Source organism: Silurus aristotelis (genome assembly GCF_946808225.1).
Source record: "Silurus aristotelis genome assembly, chromosome: 23".
NCBI classification, from domain to species: Eukaryota; Metazoa; Chordata; class Actinopteri; order Siluriformes; family Siluridae; genus Silurus; species Silurus aristotelis.
The window spans coordinates 11,205,840-11,226,556 of NC_139596.1; the positions used below are offsets into that span (position 1 = coordinate 11,205,840).

General features: G+C 37.4%; 1 protein-coding gene and 1 long non-coding RNA gene across 10 annotated transcripts in view; one reads left to right on the top strand and one right to left on the bottom strand.

Moving 5' to 3' along the window:
• Positions 1-18,353, bottom strand: part of mef2cb (myocyte enhancer factor 2cb) — a 65,078-nt gene extending 46,725 nt beyond the window's left edge. For 4 of the 9 annotated variants that reach the window (XM_083527098.1, XM_083527095.1, XM_083527097.1 and 1 more), the window contains exon 1: positions 6,192-7,251. The gene's annotated coding sequence lies outside the window, so the exon portion shown is untranslated. Of the gene's footprint in view, positions 1-6,191; positions 7,252-8,522; positions 8,643-18,137 lie in introns of those variants that run through there. The other 5 variants (XM_083527093.1, XM_083527090.1, XM_083527094.1 and 2 more) reach the window with 3 other exon arrangements.
• A 1,646-nt stretch (positions 18,354-19,999) lies between these two features.
• Positions 20,000-20,717, top strand: part of LOC310717926 — a 13,182-nt gene continuing 12,464 nt past the window's right edge. The window contains exon 1 of the long non-coding RNA XR_014531011.1: positions 20,000-20,169. This is a non-coding gene — a long non-coding RNA (uncharacterized lncRNA). The remainder of the gene's footprint in view (positions 20,170-20,717) is intronic.

Consider the following 20,717-nt stretch of genomic DNA (forward strand, 5'->3'; position numbering starts at 1 on the left):
CTACAGGAGCGACTGCAGGTGAACGCAACCACCCCCGCAAGTCCACTCATTCAGAGAGAAGCATGGTCCCTTCTCATTTTTGCATCTCTCTCTCTCTCTCTCTCTCTCTCTCTCTCTCTCTCTCTCTCTCTCTCTCTCTCTCTCTCCTTCTTTCCTTTTTCTTTTTGTCCTTCCTCTCTAATCACTCTCTTTCTTCTCTCTTCTCCTTGCTGCTCTCCTAGCAAACCTTGAAGTTTCAAATGAAGTGCTCCTCTCATTCATTATGCATACAACTCTGCGCTGCACATTTCCTCTCTCTTCCCCCCTTTTCTTTCCTTCTCTCCTTTTCCAGACAGTACATCTGTAATAAAATTAATGACATCATTGGCTGCACTTTGGAGTAACTACTGGAAGAAAAGTCATACATCAAAGTAAACACACGGTGCCATGGACAAAAAAGAACTGAAAGAAAGAAAAGAAAGAAATGTAAGAAGGATAAAAAGCAAGAAAGCAAGAAAGAAAGCAAGAAAGAAAGAAAGAAAGAAAGAAAGAAAGAAAGAAAGAAAGAAAGAAAGAAAGAAAGAAAGAAAGAAAGAAAGAAAGAAAAAGACATTTTATAAAACACTTGCATACTCTATTTCCATCACATGGTTAGACACAGCAAAGTAATAAATGATGGACAAGGAAGTAAGTGTTGAAAACAATGCTTTTGAAGGTCAGAGAGCAAGTCAGCACTAATCAACATAAAGCGTGAAGCTCCTTTGCTCTTTCTCATCAATTTTCAGAAACGATTGTAACATCTCATCAGCGTGTTTCGTTCTCAGCAAAGCTAATTCTTTCATCGATATTCCCAAGGCTTTTATATGATCAAGTAAAATACAGCAAAATCACACACAATTTATGCTGAGAAAATTCAACAAAAATGTAATTATTTGTAAATCTTCCTGGGGAAAAAATCCTATTAATGTGTTATAGTATAAATAAAAGTTGCTTTCTTCTCTCTCTGTGTTCAGATTTGAGGCTGCAGCAGCCTGAAGGAGAAAGCCAGAGCCAGAAGCAGAAGCAGGCTCATTTGATGGGCCGTGAGGTGACAGCCTGTTGAAGGCCCTGTACAGCAGCCACCCCAAACACAAAGGCATGAAGTGTCATAACGCCAGCCCCTCACACGCCTCTCCTCTCTTTCCCTCCCTCCTTCCTTTTCTTTCTCACTCCCTTTTTCTGCCCCACTCACAGTCCACTTCTGTGCATCCTTTTCTCTTGCTACTTCAGCCCCCTGGTTCGATGACAGGGTGCTGCTGATAAAGGTGCAGATGACTGTGGAAATATATACAGGTGTGTGCTGCCAAAACACAAGAAAGGCTAAGCTAATGCAGTGCACGTGCTGCCTAAAGCTCAACCACGAATGGAACAAAAACTTTCCTACACTTTAACTCTTTATACTCAAACTGAAATGGTGATTCACGCCTGGCTTGTTTCGTCCCAGAAGTGCTACTGTAGTGTTTTTCGACGCTGGGTAATGAGAACACGAGTATAGAGCATGATAAAATAACTGCGTCATGACCCCTTTTGAAAAAGTGGCTCGAGGGCCTCCACCTTCTGAGCCTATTGTGGACACAGGATCTACTAAAAATATCCCCCGTGCTTATCTGACGGAGGTTTTTCAGATGGATGCTACTCCTGGTCGGGACACAGAGGGCCCTCTGTCCCCCTCCTTCACTCCCAGCAGAGGATGCTACAGAGTGACAGGGCTATGCTGCCCCCACTGACAAAGATAAATTACATTCACTGGAAAATATTTCAGCAGCCCACCCCCCACCCCCCACACTCACACATTTCCTTCTGCATCTCATTTTTTTTCCTTATTTTTCAGCATTTCTTGGGCATTAGCCAGCACTACGACGGCTCTGTGACATGCTATTGCTTCACGATGGGACCTAGAGTCTCCCTTGCTGGGGACTGCGCTTGACAAACACACTAGGCTGAACATGTAAAAGAAGAGTTGCAGTTCTGGAGGGTTTTGCCAAGTGGTCAGAATCACCATAAAATCAGGATCTCACGGAGCATTTTCAGGGTTATATTTGGGAATGTGTTTTTAAGCTAGGCTTTGTTTCACTTGCAGGGTCAGCTACCAAAAATGAAGCAACAGCAAACAGATACGGCCTCAAAACGGTCCCAGGAACCTTTAATTACTGGATGCTCACATTGAAAATACGCACATTTTCTATGTATATGTCACTGGGAGGGGGAAAAAAAAGAAAACAGTATCTTCTTAGAGCCTTCTCTCTCCGTGTAAGTTTGATCCAACGTTTAAGCAAATTCTTCTCTCTCTTATTTGCTTCTATTCTTCTCTGTCATCCTTTCCCATAATCAGGACACTTGAACATTATTGGTGAATTTACATAGTGGTGAGGAAGACCAGCAGTTTTAACTTTTCAGACCACTCCGTGCCATGCATATATGTGACACAGAACACCTGAGACCAGTACAGAAGCTTTCTTCAGTTCTTTACAATGCAATTGAGAATGACACCTCGGCCATACTGTTAGTACAGACTCAGAGCTTGATATGAGTCGTATGGATGAGAAGACTGGAGTCATGCTTTCTTCATAACTACATATACACCTATCAATACACACATCACCTTCTTCATCACACAGCCTCTTTTAAGTCGGCTTGGTCGTCTTTTACAGCTCTCCTCTGTCTGCGAGTACACAAACACAAATGTACCAAACTTCTGCACAAACCCACCACCCACCCCATTTTCCTGCATGCACCTCACAGGACTCCACCCAAGAGGACACAAGCGCACGCACGCACGCACACACACCCACACCCACACCCACACCCACACCCACACACACACACAGCAAACGTGTAAAGCATGAGCCTGTAACACTTCACAAACGAGCCCTGCTCAGCTCAAAGCCACGCAGAAAAATTCTGAAATATGTTGTACAATGGAAGCAGACATCAAAGGCAGTTTAATTCCTCTGTGATCTCGTGAATACCCCTGCCAAACAAAACCCATATACACCCTTCCCTGTTACACTGAAAGAACATTGCCTGGCATCAATGTTAATTACTAGACGGTGGCAAACACAAAAGACAAAAGTCACTAGGACAGGATAAGGTCCTTTGGCTAAATTTCCCAAACACACATGCATTGTACCTAATTGAGTGCAAATTTCAGGTATTAACTGTGTTTCTTTGCTTTGTGTAAAAATTAAAGCAATTAGACAAAAAAATAATTAAAAAAAAAAAAAAAACAGTAAATTTACACAGTTATCAACAACAGTTCCTGTAAACAAGCTTTAATTGTTATTTTTATTAAAGTTAACTTTTTTCTTAAAGTGACTTAATCACCTGTTTGCGCTGGAAACTTACCGAGACTTGCGCGTTTGCCTCCGAGCCTAAGCATTAAAAACAAACATTCGCTAACCTCAAAGGCAAAGATCATACAGTAACGGCAAAGCACTTGCAATAGATTTTGCTCAATTGACAGTGAAAATCGTTTGCATTTAACAAATACATTTACTCACTCATGCCACCATGAAGTACTTTATAAGAAGGCTCCCCTTTGTGCAAAAGATAAATAAGCAGTCACAAAACTGCAAGACACACCGATTTCTTTACCTCTGGGCAAGAAAAAGTGCTATTACTTCTAATTACTAATTACTGCTAGATCTTGCCAATCTGAAATTACAAATGGAAACATTTTTATAAACTCTTTATGCCCTTGACAAACATTTATGGACTATTCCTAAGCTAAACTCTAAAGCATAATAAAGTGGCCTATTAAATGGTTTTATTCTGATGATTATATGTTAGCGTGTAAAGTTTAACAGGAATGCCTGTATGATTTCCTCTCACTAATTAGATATTCAAGCACGATTACAACTGTTTTAAAGATGGCTAATAATTTGAACGGAGCTGCGGCAAAATCGGACCCGTAAGAGTCCCAGCAGGTGTTACAGTGTTACAGTGTTGTGAGACAGATATACACTGTGTGCTCCATGCGCCGACAATCGGTTTAGGTCCTCTAGCCAATCCTAGTGACACGTGTGGAGCTAATCCCGCTCTTTGGGGGAACTGTAAAGCCATGTTGTCACTGTTGGTTTTGTGAATCGACACTGGCAAAATCCCTAGTGATTTCCCGCAGACGACAGGTCTGAGGAGGACCTCTGTGTGTGAGCATGTGTGTGAGCGTGTGTGTGTGTGTGCGTGTGTGTTTGAAAACGAGAGAGAGAGAGAGAGAGAGAGAGAGAGAGAGAGAGAGAGAGCTTTCTGTATATCTTCATGTTAACATGTGAGTGTGTTCACCTTCCTGCTGGGCAGATTAGCCAAACACTAAATCCCAAGAGAACAACAGGTGAGACAAACATGCGTGCATTAACAGACACACAAACACACACACACACGCACACACACACACACACACACACACACACACACACCCAGTGCAGCTTTACTGATTGCATTTAGTGTGAGGAACCATGTTCACACAGTGTATCTGAGGTCACTTTTGTGTAGAAAAAAAACATACACAAAAACAAAGTAAAAAAAAAATAAAAAAGTCTATATATATATATATATATATATATATATATATATATATATATATATATATATATATATATATATATATATAAACATATAAAAATTAAGGTGAATAAAATGTAGAGGAATATAAATAAAACAGATGGTAGAATGTACTGTACTTTTCAATACACAGTTACAGTGCGATGCTCTATATCTAAAAGTATTTTCACCTCACAGTTTATATTCATATCACATATTACACAAATCCTTTTTAATAATGATGTCAAACGATATTTTGTGGTGATATTTTGTGGTTATCTGTTTAATTAAAGGTTGCGTAAGGCAACGAGAAAAATCAAACTCAACACAGACACGCCGAAATCTTATTACAAGCAATATTTATATTACAGTTTAATCCCTAAGAGGAAGAACACATTTTATGAACTTTAGGGTTTGCAGATAGAATTGCAAGTCAAATAAACCTCTTCAGCTCAAAATGTGTTCACATACAGTATTTCAAACTTTCTTGACCACTTTCAGAAATAGATATGGTATTGTGCTGAGAATTAGTGTTGTTATCATTTTTTTTTAAATAATAATTTTAGATGTACTGTCACAGCTGGATAATGTTAAATAAATAAGTTCAGCCTTAACTGAACTTTCTCTTTTTTTATATTATTGTTTTTTTGTTTGTTTTTTTTATGTTACAGAAATATCAATATGACAATTTCTGACAATAAAATTATAATATTATAATGAGTCGGAGAATAAATAAATGAATTTGAACTCTCCCATAGATGGTATTGTGCCAGTAATTTCAATGACAAGGGGTTGTGTCCTTACAGCATAGACAAGCGTAAAAATAACTTTTTAGTGTTTAAACATGACATTTTAAAGTCTGCAAATAATAATAATTTATTCATTAGCCCTTTCATTGTTTTTTTTTTTGTTTTTTTTTTCAACCGCCAGATCCACATTACACATACATAAGCACATGTCCCAAGTCTAAATAAATCTGAGGGTTTGTGAGATTTCAGATAATCATGACAGAAATGATTTTTATAATAAATAAAATAAAAGATAATAATAGGGACCTGTTTTAATTTTTTTTTAGTTTTAATAAGTTATTAGAGAAGAGACATTAGCAGAGAAGTTACATACCGCTGTGTGCTGTGACCCCGTTCATCTTTCACCGTTATATTCTCTATAATAAGGTCATTAAAGGTGCTGTTCTACATTTATATCACATTGAAAAAAAAAGACCGTTCACTTTAACTCATAATATAAAGCGGTTTTGGGTAATTTTTTACCTGTCAGAAGTACAAGGTCAACCCTTTTTGAGTCCTCTAAAGCACTGTATATTCTGTGTTATGAGAAAAAAAAGTGTGTCGTGTTTTCTTTATGCTAAAAGCTTAATTCAGGGTCGCGCGAGCGCTGGGGAAAAAATCTAACGGTTCCCGCACACGAGCCTGGCCAACTTTAAACTTGGAAGTGGCACGCGCCGAGTCTCTGCTCCAGCGTGATGTGTATAGGAGAGACTCAAACAGTGCGCGTGTATATTTATACTAAGAAAAGCAACAAGAAAATAAAATGCTATAACGCCGATATACAATATAATCAAACAAGTCTGCCTTGTCTATGTCCTTGTCATCGTCGTGTTCGCGTTTACTTACTTCATTCTGTAGGAAATGTGGCCGGTGGAGCGTCCGTCCGTCCTTTCCGCCGGAGTGACAGAACGCGAAAAGGCGTCTAGGGAAGCCGGGGTGGACTTGGGAAACCTTCTCTTAGCTCGTTTTTTTTTTTTGGGTTGTTGTTAAATCCACCACGGATTGGGGAAGAAACTCAAACAAAAAAATATATAAAAAACAAAATAAAAAAACCTAACAAACAAACAAAACAAGACGCCACGCGGCCAAGAGTGTCGCTTTTGTGTGCAACGGGAGTGTCGCGTGAAGCTGGTGTGTGTGTTTGTGTGTGTGTGCGTGCGTGCGTGCGTCTCGTCTCGCGCCGTTCGCGTCTACCGGTAGAGAGTGCAGCTGAAGGGATGTTCAGCTCTGCTCCGCTCGTGCACTTCTCTCCCCCTCAGTCAGCGGCGCGTGCCTCTCCCTCGCCCTTCTCCGCGCCACGACAACTAATCGGGTTTACTCATGAAGTGGGGGCGGTGCTCGCATCACTACCCGGCTTTTAATGAAGGCGGAAAAAAAAACGTAATAACGCCTTATTATACCTATCTCTGACCCATACCTGGTGAAGCGCGTACCTGGTGAAGTGCAGCCTACTCCAGACCCATTTTCACCAGTCTGGGATTAAACCGAGCTCTAGATGAAGTTTTATAGACCATGCACTGCAGAAGCATTGTGCACTCTCACAAAGAAAGGTAACCAAGTGGACTTCAGTTTCGGTGATACTTCTTTTGTACCTCTTCATAGGTACATTCAAGCTTCTTCATATCTTGCTAAAAAACAATGTATGTGTCATCACAAGAGCTTCCCATGTCAGAATTACACACATAAAAGTAAAAAAGACAGCTTTTATAGTACCAGGCTGACAGCAAGCACTCTTCTGAGAGGGTTAGAAAGTATTACATGAAAGAATAACTGCATTTATAGTGTGTGTGTGTGTGTGTGTGTGTGTGTGTGTGTGTGTGTGTGTGTGTGTGTGTGTTTGTGTAAAATGTCTAGACACCTAAAAATACTTAATGCCACTCTGAAGTCAACTCTGTTTGATCAACAGGTTAACTCAATCTTGTACCGATTAGTGACCTTGGAAAGAACGTGCACATTTAAAACTCACTAAAAGACCATTGGTGAAAGTTTCGGTCGGTTTAGATTGTTCACCATATTGTGTTTTTACTAATATACCTACTCTACTAACTAATATACTAAGTATACATTAGGGTTCAGATCTGACTGACAACAAACTTTTGGGTACTTTTCAATTCATGAAAGAGGAAACATTCGATTCTAGGCAGCTGTGTCAGGGATATTGTACCTGTAAATCTTATATTATTTTAAATAATTGATAATAATTGTGTACTGCAGTTACATAACAAATCCCCCAGATTTGAATGAAACATTATTATTATTATTATTATTATTATTATTATTATTATTATTATTATTATTATTATTATTATGATTATTATTATTATCGGTGGTGGTAGTGGTGGTGATATATTAGTTTTCTAGTTGAATTGAAACCTTTTTAATGATGGCTGTTTTCCAGGTCCTGTTTTATAATTTCCACCCCCCTCAGCTCATCTTTCAGCAGCATTCCTTTATCTCTTTTGATTACAGCTGACACCGATGCTAAACACGAACAAGCATGCTATGATTCAAAAACGTTCACTGGGTTAATATGCCAAAGACGAGTCATGCTGGGGTTAATTAATAGGCTGGAATACTTCATACGTGACCACTGTGCTCAGGCTTAATTCCATTAAGGTTGTATAGTAACGCTTAAAAGGATGATGAGAGAACAGAAACCATGATTATAGTAGTTCTTTCAGTTCCCCTTCAGATCCCGAAACACTGACACTCGTTTCTATATTTCTTCACAGAAATATTGCGTTATTACATTAAGCTTCTGGATGACAAGTTAATAGTTAATAGTGTAGTTCAGTTACAGACAAGCTAGAGACAGAGATAAAACTTCATGCAGGTTAATGAATTAATCAAAGCAGGTAATCTGCCTCACAGACTGCAACCAGATCTGCTGGTGTCAGTTTACATGGGATTCCACCTCCAGGTCCCAACTCATAGTGAGCTTAAACAGCGTTTTCTCGTGTTCTTCAGGAATTGAAATCAATAGGCTGTGGTTGCAGTAGCTACAAAATGGCTTTAAAGCTCACAGTACTTCCAGAATTTCTGCCAGATGTATAATGTATACCTAAAGTGTTAATGCTAATGACATTTCTGTCAGTCACATGGGTTGTAAAGCACAGGCGGTGATGTAAGGCAGTTATTAGTTGACTTTTCTAAAAGTTTGGAAACTTTATGTCTCACCCACCACATTCGCAGTTCCTTCAGCTCAATCACTCACTCCTCCAGATCGTCACGCATGCAGTGGCTCTAAGAAACGCCTTTTGGATTTCAGTATGTGCTCGCGCTTGTCTTGGTTGGCATCTGGTGGACATGGAAAGAAGACGAACAACAAATGAAATTCATTTAGACCTGCATGTTTCTGTAGTAGGATCAAGGTGTGCAGTTCAGCATGGAGTGATCGAAAAATGCTGAGTAGTCTTATGCATGAGGTGAGGACCTATATGTAGGACACAGGGGGAATCAGTGTCAAAAGAAGAGCACTTGCAATGCTTAGGTTTTGTCCTTTTCCAATTCCTTGCATTGAGAACATTATTTTATGTCAAGCGTTATAGACATTCTTATGTGTACTTGTATAATTGAAAACCAGCTTTCAGACTAAAACAACACTTTGAATCCTTACAGGATCAGGTCTAGATATTTCCAGGTTGATATTTCTTTGTGTGAACTATCTGGTACTGATGCTACATCAGAACCCTATGAGTCCTGCTCTTTCTTCTTTCATTTCAAGCTGTCATAATATTACTCGAAAATATATTACGCTGAACCTTCCTGAGTACAGCACTGTCACTGGGGTGTGTATATTTAGTAGGTAGCTTTCTCATAGTAACATGTCTATAATGTGGCTTAGAATGTCAAAGGGTCACAATCACTGTCAAACCTCTGGTGCGAATACTTCAGAGATCAAAATGTGCACGTACAAGTTTTCATATGCTCAGGCCTATTGACTACTGTCTATCTTATTTATTTAATTATATTGCCCTGCATTTTAGTAAACTAGTCAATAACCAATTTAGAACAGTCCTGCTGTAAACTGTACTATAAACATAAAAGCAAGGAAAACAATTGGCAGTTGTGTCATGCATGCCTGTATGTTTGGACTATTTGTAGTATCAGAGTAAATGATCTGGTTAAATATTGAAATTGGCTCAATGGACTGAAATATGCTCATGAATTGCACACCACATAGCATGTCTCATATGCTATTAATACTTGGATATGCTTCTTGATACTAAATAAGATATTTATCCTACACACAGATGCATTTGTTTAAGATCACGTGAGATTTCAGTTGGCTTTCTAGTAACTAGAAAATAAATTATTATATAAGTTATTTAGTCATTCATTTGCTCTTTCATTCTTTTGTTCATTTTGTGATGAAAATATCAGTATAAATGTCATTTCTATTTTAGATTTGGCTGCTGTGAACTGGGTACTCTCTCAGCCAGCCAGTTGTTGTACTTAATGTTAATATATAATATATAACTATTTTATATATATATATATATATCAAATGTTCCCAAATATGTTTTGTTAAAGGACTAAAGAAGAACAATTTATAACAATCTATTTCCGTAGAATCAGAAATCAGAATCAGAATCAGGTTTATTTGCCAATTGTGTTGACACACATAAGGAATTCGGTTCCAGCTGTTGGTGACTCTTAAAAAAAGTACAGATATAAATAACACTATACATTTAGCTTAGACTATACGAGACAAAACAGACTATATGTGACAATACAAACAATACGAGACAATACAGACAATACGAGACAATACGAGACAATACAAACAATACGGACATGATAAACATCAATCTGGCAAACAGAAATCATCAAGCGTGTGTTTGTACTGTGTGTATGTGCATGTGTATAATCTGCTCATGTGAAAAGCAATCTGGCTGTCAAAGCTGATAATGTTGTCAAGCGCTCAAATCAGAGTGTTCAAACTGAGCAGTGCAGCACTGGGGAGAGAACGGCCAAATCACACATCTCTCTCTCTCTTTCTTTCTCTGCCTGTCTCTCCTTTTCCCCCTCCCCACTTGTTCTTATATCAGCTACAGACTGGTGTCAGATTAAAGGAAAAAAAAACAACATTGGTTGTCCTATTAAGGTGTCAGGCCTTGGCACAGATTGAACAAGTCTCTTAAACTGTAATGGATGGATGAACAATATTCTTCCATTGGATATATTTCGCTGAGCGCTGTGGGTCCAAAATATGCCATAGGTGTTCAATTAGGTTTAGAGCTGGTGACTATGAAGGTTTTAGGATTTACATAAATGTAATAATACAAAAACATTCAGGGATATTTGGCGGTGATGTGTGAGTGGGGGCGGAGTCATCCTGAAAGACACCACTCCCATCAGGATAGAAATGTTTCTTCACAGGGTAAAAGTAATCAGATAAAATGATTGTAAATTAATTAGCAGTTGTTCCTTGTTTCCCTCAAAGATTTAAGGGGACACAAACTCTGCCTGCAAAATGTCTCCATAGCATAACACTCATATCTTTTCTTTTGATGTTTAATATGTTGGATTTTAATAGATCATTATTTTAATATATAGGATATATAGATATATTGAAGAAGTTTGATTTTTCTTCTGATGTACATGTATTTTTTTCATTTCATTTATAACATTTTAATTAATTTTCATGTTACGACTCTGAAACTTGAAAAATAGCATTTAATGCACTCGTAAATAATTAAGGTTGTTCGTATGTTTGCAATTAATGTCAAAATCAGCAAATTTGCCTACATTGAATTGCAAGGCTTTTACATGTTCACAGTCATTTGATTATAACAATAATAATCCAAAAAAGCCAGGTCAGGCAGGTCAAACAAGAAGTTAGTAATGACTGTTCAGTTTTACTTTCGTATAATTTTGCACATTACTGCAATTTATTTTTATCTTTTTCAGCAGCTGTACTACCTTATCTTAAAAACATAATTGTCAAAGTGAAAAAAAAAAAGTGGTATCTTTGTATTGCAATTCCATCACAGTTGATGTGCCACCGATGTCATTAAGAAGTTAAGGACACAATGGTTGATTCATGATAAATTTTGTAATTTGCATGTTATTTTGGACAAAAAAGCACATTAATACTACCCCTTTCATTTATTATAGATGAACCATGCGCATTGCAACACAGCTACACTTTTGTTCAGGTCATCGCTCTCGTTTCAGGGCAGTGGAAAAAGTCTTGTGGTGTTCTAGTTAACTGAACAATGGTGAAGTCTTTATCTCCCTTGTCAGTACACCTGTGCTTTGTCCCACTCACCTCAAGACCCTGCCACAATACAACAAGACCCAATGATGAAAATACTTTTTCAAATATCAGAACTTGTTATAAGGTTCGATCTATATGGTGTGGTCTTTGTCTTATGGGACTTGCGAAATAAGTTGCAGATGTTTAAAAGTGAACTAAATACACTGTTCAGCCAGCAGGGGCAGTGTAAAGCTTTCAGAATTCTGTCCATCAAATAAAGGAAATTTATAAGGAAATAGTTTAATATCAACTGCAAGACAATGTAGTATATAATTTTTTTATGATAAAATCAACACTTAATATGGCAGTGTGAGATACACAATCAAATTTGTATGCAGTACATTCACTTTTTTACATTTTGCTGGTTTATAGCTGCAGAACACTAAAGGGGTTAGGGGTTGTGTTTGTCTATTCAGAGCCATGAATACAAAAATAGGTTGTCACAACAAGAAAAACTGCAACCATTCTGGTTTGTAATCAGGTACAAATCAGAATAAAAAAGAACCTACCAAATCTTTAATATTTTATGCCAAAATACATTTTGTGTAATTGGCTTTGAAGCCTAATTTGTAACATGCAGCAGCCTGAAGTAGCTGGATGAAGTCTCCTTTATTCAGCTCTTTCCAAGTCTAATATTTCAACTCCATGGCCACATCAGAACACATCATCATCGTCAACATTATCATCTTCATTAATACTAAGAGGCAAATTAATAGAAACTATTAATATTAGGTGACTGGAAAAACAAAGCATGACTTTCATTAAAATGGGAGCTCAAAATGCATACATTTCCAATAAGGAAATTTTATTGATATAATTTATAGAAGGAGTATCCAGTGTCGTTTTTGTAAACGAGATAGCTTTTTCTATGTATTCTAACAAGGATAACAATAAGGAAATCTTTAGGACAGATGATATTATACTTCTCAGTAACATGAAAAACTGAGACAGAAATAGAAAAGAGACGCTGGAAAAGAAGTTTTTGCCAAATGTTACAAACAACTGTTGTAATGTGTAATAAATGACTGCGAATGTAAGTAAATCACAAAATAGTAATTGTTGATTGTGAATGAACTGAGTGAACTAGTAATTGTTGTTAGTGAATGAAATGAACTGGATGAACGAACAAGAATCTGACTTGGCTGATACATGCATGTGGTTTGTTTAGTTTACCACCCTTTCAACAAGAAGAGCAGGAGGGAAGAACAGGGCACTAGAAAAGTGACTAAGGCAAAGCATAAAACGAGAGCCTTTAGATGAATGTGTTGTTTACAGCGCAGCACAAATTTGTTAGTATTATTGCAGCATTTAAAATGACATCATGTACATATGTAAAATGTGACCACTCTCAAAACTAATGTCATTGAAAAACTTTTGGTGAACAGAATCATACGATTAGAGTCACTGGACTGAATAAAAATTACTGATACTAGTCTTATACTGTATGGGTCCTTATTTTGGATTAAAAAAATAACCATCAAATTGAAAAAAAAAACATGGGCTAGATATTTCTGATTCAAAATCCAAGACTGTTCAACTAGTAGCACTTTTGTTTTTGCAATTTTCCACTTTGCCAACCATTTAAGCCAATAGTTATTTGCGACAAAAAAACTAGAGTTTCACTCTATTGATAAACAAAGAACACGCAGCACAGTGGTGAACTCATTAATGGAATAAAATCATATTGCGATTTCTGTCTTGGCAGCTCATTCATGCTACCACTCTTTAAATCAGTGCTTGTCCTTCACTTGGCAGAACATGGACGCCCCACATGACAACAGTGTCCTTTGAGAGCTGCCAGTACGATGGCAATGATTTGCTGCTGCAGTTGTCACATGGCTAATATACGAATATGGAAACTCCCGCAGAAGTCCAAGTCAAACTTTACGTTTAAAACTTTCATTAAACCCCTCAAATATATTTTGACTTAGTGATTATGACTCCAAATGTATACTATGTTTAATGATTTGAATGTGTATGCTGAATGAATATTACGGTTACCGGGTCTTAACTAATTTATTAATTTATACTTTGAGTTCACCTTAACTTCAGTCCAGATGGTAGGTTAGTGTGTATCTATTTACAGCTTATCTCTGAAGTGCAAAAGGAGGTCATGAGGACTCCAGTGTTTATGGAGACTTAAAGTCTGGGTTCATCAGGCAAAAATGTCTAAACTTCTCTTAGTTAGACAGTGTCTTCAATTCATCCAGAACTGAATCCTGTAGGCATTTAGGTATTCATCTGAATTTTTTTTTATATACTGTATATATATATATATATATATATATATATATATATATATATATATATATATATATATATATATATATATATATATATATATATATAATGTTGTATTACAGGTTCTATTTGTCAACAGTTTTTAGCTCTTTCTTCTATTTAAAAAAATAAAACCAGACTAATAGTTCATGTTAACATCATCTAGTATATGATAGTCTCTATGTAGTGCTTTCCAAGTCCTGAATTTCAATTTAGGATTATTACCAACAGAAATTACATAAGCAAGCAATATAGAAAGAAAAAAAAATAATGCAACTATTCTGGCTCGGCCAAAAAGTACAGTTTATGTCCAAACTCTTGCAATTATGAAACTTTAAAGCATTATGGCTATTCCAGTCCATAAAAAAAAAAATCTTGTTAACAGTAATATTGCTTTTCCGTATTTGACCTTACGCATCATTCTTTTAAAAATCCAACACTGCCAGACATACAAAATGCTCCCAAGGAAAGTTTCTACAACTTCCTGAGTTCCTCTCCTTCATTTTAGTGTAGTACGGTGGTTTCTTTGTATATTTTAGCCTGAGGCTCAAAGTTCCCCTTGTCCGTCGATTGCTTCACATGAAGAGGGGGTAGAAAGAGAGGAAAAGAAAAGCGCTTCTAATAATTTTTCCTTTTTAAAATGGATGGAAATTCATAAGCTAGGTGAAATCTGCACAATTGTTATATTGTTTTACTAGTTCTTTTTTTCTTCTTTACATAATGGTACCACTAAAAAAGATGCCAGCATGCCACATTTTTCTGTCTCTAGACTCCGGGTGCCAACCGGTGTTTCCTGAGCTTGTGCAACGGCCTGACAGATGTTGTATATTATGGACACGCAGTGGAAAAACCTACATGTCCTGGCAAATAGACTAAACTGGCCATACATTACTTTTTGGAGCAGACAGTATATACTATATGGTATGTCTGCTATAAAATGAGACCGCAGTAACACAAATGGACTGTTTCACATAAATCATACAAGCTGCTTTAAAGATTTTAATAATTTGGCATTTATTGTTGTCTGACATCTGAATGATAGCTTTCATTTATTTAAACATGTCTAACACCCTTCTTCTGTTTGCTTTTGCTTCTATTTAAATTTTATTTCCTCTTACTTTTACTTTTTTTTTTTTTTCACTTTTACACCCCCCCTCCCCTTCATGTCTACTTCATTCTTTCTGTCTGTCTCTTATTCTGTTATTTTGGTTTTTTTCTCCCTTTCTCTGGCTGGTCACAGAAATGCAGCAGTGAAATACAGTATATAAGGAGCTATTGTGCAGCTTTAACCCAACTGCTCCCTATACCCTTCAGGTGGTAAAGAAAACTCTTCCCTTCTCCTGAATAATTCAGTCTATGGTGAAGAGTTAGGGCTCAAGGTGAGAAAAACTGCATGAGACCAAGTCCTACTTGGCTACGACACTGTGGCCTTACTACCCTATGACCCCCTAAGATTGGAACATATGTACCACAGGCTCATGGCACTGGATATTATAACACAACCTCTCACAGCATGTAACAGACATTTACATCCGTTAATAGCCATGCTCAGAATAAGCATGGCGGGTCACAGACTTTACGATGACAGTTTGTGTATTTGTTCTAATGACTCAGGTACTTTTTTTTTTTATTCACTCGTAAAAGATTTTCTTAGGATTTCCTTACTAAACCCTGCCAGGTCCAATAATTTGCTGTTCAAATAAATTGGAGTTGTGTTTGCGGTGAGATCCACTCACCCTTGATTAACGATAAGAATCTAAAGCCATCTGGGACTATTTGCTGCTAGGAAAACTCAACTCTCCTCCCACACAGGCGATACAGAACATGGTGAACATGGATGGAGAGGAACTTGCCATGACACAGCAATCAGCAGACAAGCATGGAGCAAATTTTAGGAACCAGGCTCTATCTAAACCACTTTGTGGCATCAGAATGACCCTATACTCAAACAGAAGCATACATCAGGCAGACAAGAAAGATTAGCCTGAGATCAAAAGGTGGTGAAGTGTAAAGTTTAGTAATTGTATGGTAAAAAGTGCACGGCAGGGACAGCAAGAAAGAAACAAAGAAACAAAGATGAAAAATTAGGGGGTGTAGATTACACCCCTGGCATTAAATACTACACACTACAAAGAGGGCAGCAAGATGGTGCTCAGTCTGATCCTGATCTTAGGAGTTTTCCACGTTCTCTTAAACTCTGTGGGTTTCCTCACGGTTCTTTGGTTTCCTCCCAACATCTTGGTGACAGCCCTAGTTTGAATGAGTGTGTGTGTCTGTACCCTGGGTTGGACTGGTGTCAAATACAGAATGTATTTTATAGAAAATACTATAGTGATGAATGTTATTTCTTTTCTTTCCACTTCATCTTGTGTTTCCATGTGTTTAATATGTCATAGTTAACTAGAAAATTTGTGTTAAATATGAAATACTTACTTGACAGATTACATTATGTGCTGTGTAACTTAAGAAGATGGCTTCTGGATCTCCAAAAGGCAACATGGTCACTATTGCAAAAGCCACATGCCGACTAGGTTTAATATAAATAGATGGGGGGATTATTTTTTTTCCAACAACAGGGTTTCATGATTAATGGGTGTATTTATTCAAACAGGACAGGTTTTACTTTACAGTTTGAAACTGCTACATTTCCAGCATCTTGGTCACATGCCTATATAATATTCAGTAGTTAATACTGGAACTACAGTTGTTCTAGAAAAGCACCAGGATAATTCTCAGTCAGTGGAAATTTCATATACACTTCAAAGAGCTTTGAAAATGGTAAGAACACACATAAACACAAACAGCATTTCTACACAGCTACCGTCGATGCGCCAGATAGTGACTCAAAGGGCCAAGAGAGGATCGGCGGCAGAGTGCACCTTTTCTTTTTGCTATAAGAAAACAACAGCGCTCTTCCCCAGCCGCCGTTCTGATCAAAGATTCGTGTGACGGAGAAGGGGGAGTTTTCAAATAAGGAGCAGGGGAGCTTTTGTAAACTGGGTCATAGTTGCCTTGCCTCAGTCTCCTAGGGGAAGCGACACGGCACTGCCTGAACACCCAGGAAGAGAAGGATTAGATGATAGAGATCTTGTCAGTTGCACTTCTTCCAAAAATGCTGCATCAGAAATATTATTCTGTGAATGTAAATAAATCTTGGGCATGTTCATGGGGAAAGTGGTTTGATATTAATGTTTGTTTTCAGTAGATTTATATTACAATTTATTGGCATCACAATTTTTTGGGTTTATTTACTTGCATTTCTCTTTCTTTTATTTGTTTTTTTTTAACATTAAGACTATTTGATCATTTCACATGTTCTCATAAAATTAGTATCCATAAGTCCATTTTTAAATGGTAGACAAAAAATCATAACTGATGCACCTAAATTCCTTCAGACATGTTCACATTATCAAGTAGGGTCATTCTTACTGCTCCTAAAAAAAAAATCTCTACAGCATTCCTTGAAATAACTATAAAGATTATGTTTGATGACATAAACAATACTGTGTTTCGCATATGTGTATCTAACAGACACTTATTTTTAGATTTTAGATTTGATTTTATGTTTCCAAATTGCCCTCTGACTTTCCCATGTCAGTATGAAACCTCGACACTGAGCATACCATATAATATATTTTTATGTGTGAGCTTGGGCTTCATATCATTGAACTTTTTGTAATTAGAGAATTACAGAAAGATATTACAGATTCTGCCACAGACTGTGAGGCTGCTATCACACTAATTGACTCTAAGGTTAAAAAAAGTTTCAAGATTGTAAAAAAAAAAAAAAAAAAAAAAATATATATATATATATATATATATATATATATATATACTTTTCATGAATATTTCACATTCTCATTTGTTTCTTCATTTCTTATTGATTTTTTTTTTGCTGATGAAGCTTTATGATTGTGGTGTGTCTTGAGTTTCATTACACTTCAGAATATGGAAAGTCCATGCTAATATATTGAAAATCATAATATAATATACCCCAACACATGATGACATAACTCAATAAGTTAATGTAAAAAATCTCTGACAAAATGTAAGGTGGCCACAGTAGTACACTATTCACAAAATATGAATAAATAGTTAAATGACAACATTTTATTTAAATGTACATAACTGTATCAGGATAAAATGCCAGGAATCACTTGTAATAAAACCCTAAAATTTCCATGTGGACCAATTCTCAACTTGACTGAAGTAGGAAGGAGGAAGGGGAAATTTGGGGGAGAAAAACTCACCCGTGTCGTTTTCGTGCTTTTTCAGGAAGTCACACCCTCCAGTTCCTGCTGTGGGCCAGGTTAATCAAACATTAACTAGACTACACAATATTTTAGACAAAAAGGGAAAAAAAAATGTCCTGCATTAATTAAGCCAGACCAGCTGGCTTTGAACGGTAACCACCCGAATTGGGTTGTCTCCCCGGATCCTTTTTCGCCTCTGAACAGGGTGTCATACACACACTTCAAAATGAAGACCATACCCCCACCCTCCAGCCCGCAAAACACACACCCTGTGCCAAAAAAAGCGACCTGTAAGATTTGGGGTCTAGAGACACAAGCACTTGGCAATGCCCATTCTCCACCTGCTCATGCCACTCCAGGCCAGAGGGTATATTTAGTACTTTAGAGGTATCAGTATCACCCAGACCTTTGTCACTGGTGGAATTCATGCCCAGGATTAATGCTCACCCCTACCCCATTTCATCTGAAAGCATGCCAGAAAGAAACAAATCCACATTCTGTGTGAAATCCACTAACCTGAATACGTGTACGATTCATCCTTAGTATTCAGAACAGTTTATAGACAGCGCTAGGCCAATTAAATTACAAGATGTTACCGTACAGCTAGTTATTTTCGTACGTTTTAGGTATGCCAACCTTCCAACCACAGCTATCTTATGTCACATCGATCGGTTGTCGTTTATTTACCCTTGAAAATGCATGCTTTCGCACTGTTTCCTATCATTGGCTTCATACGCACTTTCCGAAGGAATATTCATTAGAGTCCAGCTTTCCCTGAAATAGCAGAACCACGCGGAATTCGCCTTTCCCGCATCAAACAAGAATTCCCACTGGGTCCGGGAAATCCCATTCTCTTCGGACTATCCTATTTGTATCGACCCTGTAATAGTATTTACAGTGTCAAAGGGATTTCAGCCCATTGGTGGTTTTGTTTTAGTATGACGGAATCATTGTTGTTATAGGTGGCTAATGTTACGTGAGTGTAGTGGGATGTAATTTCTGTGAAGCGAAGGACAAAAAGCTATGAAAATGCATAGTTAGAGTAATAACATTGGGGACAGAGCTCATAAAATCACTGAATATGGAATCCTTTAAGACTATCAGGCACAATTTAAATAACATTATATATTTATAATGTTAATTACATAAAACCCTTTCCATCTTTGTTTTCTTAAAAAAATAAACAAAATATCATTGTCAATGGCAAAAAAGGCTCTTTATTCTAAAAACCTTTATTTCTTCAATTATTTATCTCAATCTAAAATTTTTGTCTTGTGACATGCCCTGTATATTATTTAGGGGAGGTTAGAGAGGTGTTAGCTCAGTGGTCATGAGTTCAAATCCAAGCACCACCAAACTACCACTGCTGGGTCCTTGAGCAAAACCCTTAACCCTCAATTGCCCAGTTGTAAGTCACTCTGGACAAGGCCATCAATGTAAATGGAAAGGGAAAAAAAAAGAAGAAAGAAAGAAAGAAAGAAAGAAAGAAAGAAAGAAAGAAAGAAAGAAAGAAAGAAAGAAAGAAAGAAATACTGTCTTTGCCAGAATCCTTAGGTCAATTAAAAACACAGATAGAAAACATTATTATAATTTACTCATTTAATAGGTTGAAACATAAAAAAAAATCTATCTATCTATCTATCTATCTATCTATCTATCTATCTATCTATCTATCTATCTATCTATCTATCTATCTATCTATACTAAATTGTTCGTAGAGAACTCTGTCTTTCCTTCTGTCTCTTTGTGCATGTTATTGGACGGGTTTGTGGGCAGCGTGATAGTCGAGGTGTTGTGAGTCCGTTCTGTGTTCTACTCTGAGGGACAGCAACTGCAGCAGCTCACAGGAGCCTGGCTGTCTACACGGCTCTGGAGGAGCGAGAGCGAATGTGGCAACGCACAACAGGCCGAGACGCCCCAGCCGTTGACCACAGGAGCCACCGTGGCTCCCCGAGCACAGCACCCTGACTCGACCTGTGTGTGCTTGCTGGGAGAAGGAGAGCAAATGAGAGCAGGTTTTGTTTTGTCTGTGAGTGTACACATGGGGCAGCATATATAATTTTTATATATGTATTTGTGTACATGTGTGTAAGTGTGAGTGTACGTCTATGTGAACAGCCTCATATAGCCTAATTTATGGCAGCACAACGTTGACCACCGTTACGGAGGGAACACAGGAGCAGCAGGAAGTTCAAAACAGCATGCCTCCAGAGGACGCCTCATGCGCTATTAGATTTTTACTTAAATCATCAACAGCAAATTAGGACTAATTATCCTGATGAAGCTACTGACAGATTAATGTGGACCCTAGCGTGATTTACAACTGTTTTTATAACGGCGCTGTAAGTGCCAAGTTAATGTGGTGTAACACAATATAACCTGATGGCAACTTTTATTTTGGACTGAAAGAAATATCTTAAAATCTGGCAGAGTATTAATGTTGGGATTCGGGAAAGCTTGCGTTCAATATAAATAGCAGCAAAATATTGCATAGTGTCCATCATGGCATGAGATTTCAAAAACAAAAAACTGATGTCGCTGTAGACATTCATGACTGAACAATAGCTAATATGAACA